Raw genomic sequence first — 6,000 nt, 5'->3', positions numbered from 1 at the left:
TTAATAGTATTTGTTTTTGGTGATTCATCTGAAAAATCATTTTCATTAGAATTAGATTTTTCTTTCTTTTATAATATATTTCTTTTCTATCTTGATCAGTTAATTCTTTATTTAATGATTCAAAATCTCCATATATAACAAATGGTACTTTATTTTTGTAATCATATTTTTTGAATTCTAATATTTTATCCTTTTCATTTGGTAAAACTAATTTACAATAATCATGATTTTCACATAATTGTTTATGATTTAATAATGCACTTTCATTACTGAATCTATGTAAACATTTTCTACATAGATATATTTTATTATCAAAATCATTTTCTGATTTAAAAAATAAATCAATTCTTTTAATCCACATATAATGATTCTCATAATATAGTATATCTATAACATCATTTGAATCATAATCTTTTGATAGATATAAAGGTTCTAATGTATAATGTTTTATGTTGTTACCTTTTGTATTTGGTAATTTGATTAAATCAAATACATTTATTCTTAAATTATTATCTCTTTCTATTTTTGGGATGTTTTTAATTCTAACAGGATACTTATCTATCTTATAATTATTTTCAAATGGTTTATAATGAGTTAATCTAAAACTATGTTGTTTATAATCTTCAACTGGGTGTAAACAACTTATTATAGCCCATAGAAAACATTTATCATCAAAATTTTGTACATTTATTACAGCATTAGTTTTAAATGGTAGTTTAATATAACTTGTTCCATTTATACTATCATCTTTATAATATGATAAATTATTTTCATCAATTGGTTTTGATTTAGTTAACTTATTATATTTTGTGTCATAAACATGTAAAGTCATAAATATTATTTCATCAAATATTAAACCAGATCCTTCAAAATATTTCTCTTCTATTTTAGTTTTTACTTCATTATAACATTCATCTAATTTATCATCTATATGTTGTTTAGATATAATATGTTGTGAATGAGAATTTATATTATATATTGGTTTATCTTCAGATTTTATAAACTTTACTTTAATTGATATACTAATTTTAGGATATTCAACATCAGTAATTATTTTCATAATATTTTTCATATTTTCTAAATGTTTTTTATTTTCTTCTAATGTTTTTCCTTTATGAAATTTAAACTCGATAGCTGCTGGACCAATATCACTTTTAAATGCTTCGGTTATCTCTATATCTTTTTTATTATCTAATGAATTAATATAATTTCTTACATCTTCCATGTATGGTCTTTTATTGTTTAATTTATTTTTTATGCTTTTAATTGTCTTCTGTTTCTTATCATTATCTTTATCAAAATAATCTTCACCTAAAATAACATTATTCATATTTCTGATATGACTTTTAGATTTTAAATGTTCTTTATAATATCTTTTATCACTGAATGATTGATTACATATATCACATTTGTATGTTTCTTTTTCATTCTTTAATTCATCTAATTTAGTTTCTAATATATCATCTTTATATTCTAGTTTCAATTTATTCTCTAAATGTGTTTTAGTTTTATTGTGTCTTGCTTTTTGGGATTTATCTATATTGATATTACATGTTGGGCAGTAGTACTTATTTGCTTCCATTTTAATACTAAATTTTTTATTAAAATTGATTTTAGAAGTTCAATGATTTAAATGTTATTCATTTATATGAATATTTTAAGAGTAATAGGGAATATCTTGTTTCAGGTTTAAGGTTGAATGGTCGAGTTCATTAATAACAAATATTAAAAGTAATTTAAAACTATAATATATTTTCATAACCGTGTGTATTTCAGTTGAATAATAGAATAATTATTATTATTTCAATATATTTGATTATATGAATTTGTGTATTGTAAATAAATCAATTGGTCGCGGAGCGGAGCGGTGGCGAAGTGGAGCGACCAATTGATTTAATACAATATGCTTTTTAAATTATTGATATCTTAGAATAAATATTTAGTTATAATATAAAATACACACGGTTATGAAAATATATTATAGTTTTAAATTACTTTTAATGTTTTGTTTTTTAATGAACTCGACCGTTCGACCTTTGGCTTGAAACAAGATATTCCCTATTACTTCGATTGAACCGAATGCATTCTTAAGGTCAAATAAAGTCACAAATGAGTCATTTTCAGTTTTTTCGGCTTCGATGATTTTAGTCTCTAATAATTCAGAATGTTCCAGTGTCCCGTGAAGGCCCGACACGAATCCTTTTTGTACGGCAGTGTCGATGAATCCGTTCCTAATGACGTGGCGTTCTATGCGTTTCGCCATTATCCGATTAAGGAGCCTCGAGATCACGCTTGTAACCGCAATCGGACGATAGTTAGCAGGATCCCGGCGGTCCCCTTTCTTGAATAGAAGCGTCACAATACTGGTGCACCACGCCGAGATTTTCGAAGGTGGCCTTCCCGTATCTAGTATGTCGTTGTAAAATCGCGCGAGTCGATGGGTGTGCTGACGGAGATGTCCGTATTTGATCCTGTCTAGACCTGGAGCTTTGAGTTGCTGCTCTTCAAGGCTTTTTCGATTTCAGCTGCGGTTATCGGTGACATATCGAACGGGAACGCAACGTTCTTGACGGGTGGCTTAGGAATAGGACCGGTCTGCTTACTAGAATACAGGTCCGTGAAGTATTCCTTCACCCGTCGTTTAGTCGGAAATGCATCCTCCTGCGTTTGATTGCTCGGGGAACCCGTAATAATCTGCTTGGCTGTTGTAAAGAACCGATTTGCCTTGTTGAGTTTGCTGATTTTTCTCACTAGGCCGAAGAATTCTTTCGAGCTGGCTTCATTCTTGAACAGCGTCTTCCGTAATTCACATTTCCGCTGTTTCAGGGTTTTCGGCAACCCGGCTTTATTATCACTCACCAGGTTTTGATAGATCAGATCTGTGTCCATTTCTGACCACGCAGAATCTATATCCACCTTGGTGAGTGAACCAGGACTCTCACGAGACGCGCTTCACCTGGTCTGTTGGCCGGGCCTGGCCATGTCCAAGGGACATGACTCTGGTTGCCTGCCGATGTCTCGGTTGTTTGCCGGCTTCTGCGTCAGCATAGAACTTTCTAGGCTATTTCGCAATCAGTGACAATCAGGTCGCACCGCTGATAGCGTCAGCTGAAGAGGTGAATTCCAGGTCAGAGCGTTTCACATACTTGTATATACTGTAAATATCTATGTAAATAACACTTTGTTGTAGGTGCATTATAGCGGTTGGTTTATAGGGGCCGGAGGGGGTTTGCCGGCCCCTTGGCGTGTTTTCCATGGTCCACAGGGGTTGTCTTCTTAGGGTATTTAGGTGGAGAAAAAGCTTTGAGGGGGTACATGGTACACCGGGGTAAGGATGGGCTGCGCCAGAACCGCGGTCCACAGGGGTTGTCTTCTTAGGGTATTTAGGTGGAGATAAAGCTTTGAGAGGGTACACGGTATACCGGGGTAAGGATGGGCTGCGCCAGAACCGCGGTCCACAGGGGTTGTCTTCTTAGGGTATTTAGGTGGAGATAAAGCTTTGAGAGGGTACACGGTATACCGGGGTAAGGGTGGGCTGCGCCAGAACCGGGGTCGGGCTGCGCCAGAACCGCTATTTTGTATACTACTTGTATTCGCATCTTACGGCTTGAGCGAACAACATTCCATCGAATGATAATGTAACTACACGGGAGCCATCTTGAACACACTCGGCTTTACTCCGCTAAAATGTCTACGGAAATTATCACTTTTCTTCATATTTCGTATCGCATTGTCTACGGAAATTATCACTTTTCTTCATATTTCGTATCGCATTGGCCAGGTGTCTTTGTCCACCCTTCATCACTTAAGTTTGTGAGTATATAACAGGTCTTCGAGAGTGACAAACACCACTAACAATGGCCAGAATCGCATGACTAATCATCGAGCATGATTCCATCCCGTTGAAACGGCGACGCCCTAGATCGTTGTTGTAGGCTGTATATAGTTGTTCCTTTTTCCTCGTTAATTGACGAATCGGTGAATTAATATCACCCATCTCGGCCAGAGCATACCAGTTGCTGGTTTATCATACTATCAGTTGCGTCGAATAGAGTTTCAGGATACCTCCCAACAAGTCCCCATCTCCATATGGTCACTATCAGGGGGGTACCCGTCAACATCTATTGCGGTTGACAGAAGAAGACATTCTTCCATCGTAGTGCTGTCATATCCCGACGGTCTCATCTTCACACATCCGATAAGGGTACCTTACAATCAAATAAAAACACAGAGATTATATAAAAATTTCATAACTCTTTCTTTTCTAACTGACAATCAATGACATCCATTCAGACTACAGATAATAAACCCTAGAGACTAGTGATATTTCAGCAAAAAAAAACCAATATCACGACAATCAAGCTATTATTCACTTTTATTTATGGTTGTCTTTATCTCCTATATTAGATTAAACCTAGATCAGGAGTTAACTCATTGGCAACAATGCGTTATATATACTTCAGTTTTACAACACTTAAGTAATTATATTTTGATAACTTTACTGAAGAGACGCTTACCGTATACAATTCATAATTTTCAATAGGACGTATCATCTTGATCCAAACTCTAAATAATTCGATTATACTTACAAATTTCGTCTGACGTCTGAGGGTCTTTCACATGTGTGACAGACACCTCCGGTGGCCGAGGAAGCTGTCCTGACTTCGCCTCTGTTTTGAGTGATCGGTCAAGTGACCACCCATCTGCCCACGAATCACTACGACACGTATCTTCAAAGAAGGTAACGTGTCGTGACGTAGGGTTCGTGGCCCGAAACCGATGCCTTGATGGCATGACGCTAACAACTGACCTTGCGCTCATGAGATCACGCATTCTCAAATCATGTATAGGCTCAAAGGCTGCAATCGATGACCGAGACTTGTCAATTAACCACTTACGGTCTACGGTGACATCGCATGAAGGGGGAATAACAGTCATACGCGTGACTTTAACCGACGAAGATTTCCCCAAGATGACATCATTACTAAAGTAAATTATGTCGGCGCCTGGCAACAAGAGAGCCTTTTTAGCATAATCGATAACTGCCTGGTTTCGTTCCAGGAAATCAACTCCGAGAATGAAGTCCGAGGTGACTCCATCCACCACGTACATAGAATGTGAAACGTCCAAATTTCCTAATACAAAATCTACGGAAATAACACTTTTTAATAAAATAAAACTTAGTACCATCTACCCCACGGGCGGACTGAAATTGTCCCTCCTGCAAAGGGCCATTCGATCTGAGGATGATTGATGAAGTAATTGTTTGAGAGTACAGAAATATCGGCACCCGTATCAATCAAAATGTTTAACGGTGTCCCTGAATGACTACCAGTCACTCGGTTGGCGGCAGTTGCCATGATTGACGTGGAATAAGCTTCCTGTCCAATAGTGTTGTTCTGACTGGAAAGGGACCCTATGTCGTTGGTTGGCGTGTCACCTAAAGTCGTCTTAACAGGTGGAAGTTGTTCCTGACAGTGAACAGTTGGTTGACAATCGGAGTTCGAATCTCCTATCCCAACATTTTCGATGATTGGCATAATCGGTTTAGACGTGAGGACAACTTGACCTCTGTCCTATTCATGGGACATTCCATCCCCAACTGGATGGTGAAAACTGCTGGCATTTGAGGTGACAGGAAAGTTCTGTCCTCTTTCAAACGAGTGACACAAATTCTCCGACATTGACTCCTGACTAGATATCTTTGACAAAATAGCTTCCATATTACTCTGATCATTAAGACATTCCGATCGTGAATTATTACTACTTCTTGAACCTGATGACACAAGATCACATTGTATTGCTGAATCGGAGGTTGCTGGGTACCTATACTGATCAAAAGCGCCTAAACTGACCCCTACCAGAATTTTGGGGACGGCGATTATCACACTGAAATGCGTCCCGGTTTGGCGAGACCCGTGACCTTTGTTGGTCGTAACGCCAAGACGGACAATTCCTGGCGTAATGACCAGGGGCGTGACATTGATAGCACACCACCTG

Source organism: Tubulanus polymorphus, chromosome 3 (genome assembly GCF_964204645.1).
Source record: "Tubulanus polymorphus chromosome 3, tnTubPoly1.2, whole genome shotgun sequence".
Lineage (NCBI taxonomy): Eukaryota > Metazoa > Nemertea > Palaeonemertea > Tubulaniformes > Tubulanidae > Tubulanus > Tubulanus polymorphus.
This window is presented reverse-complemented; position numbering follows the sequence as displayed.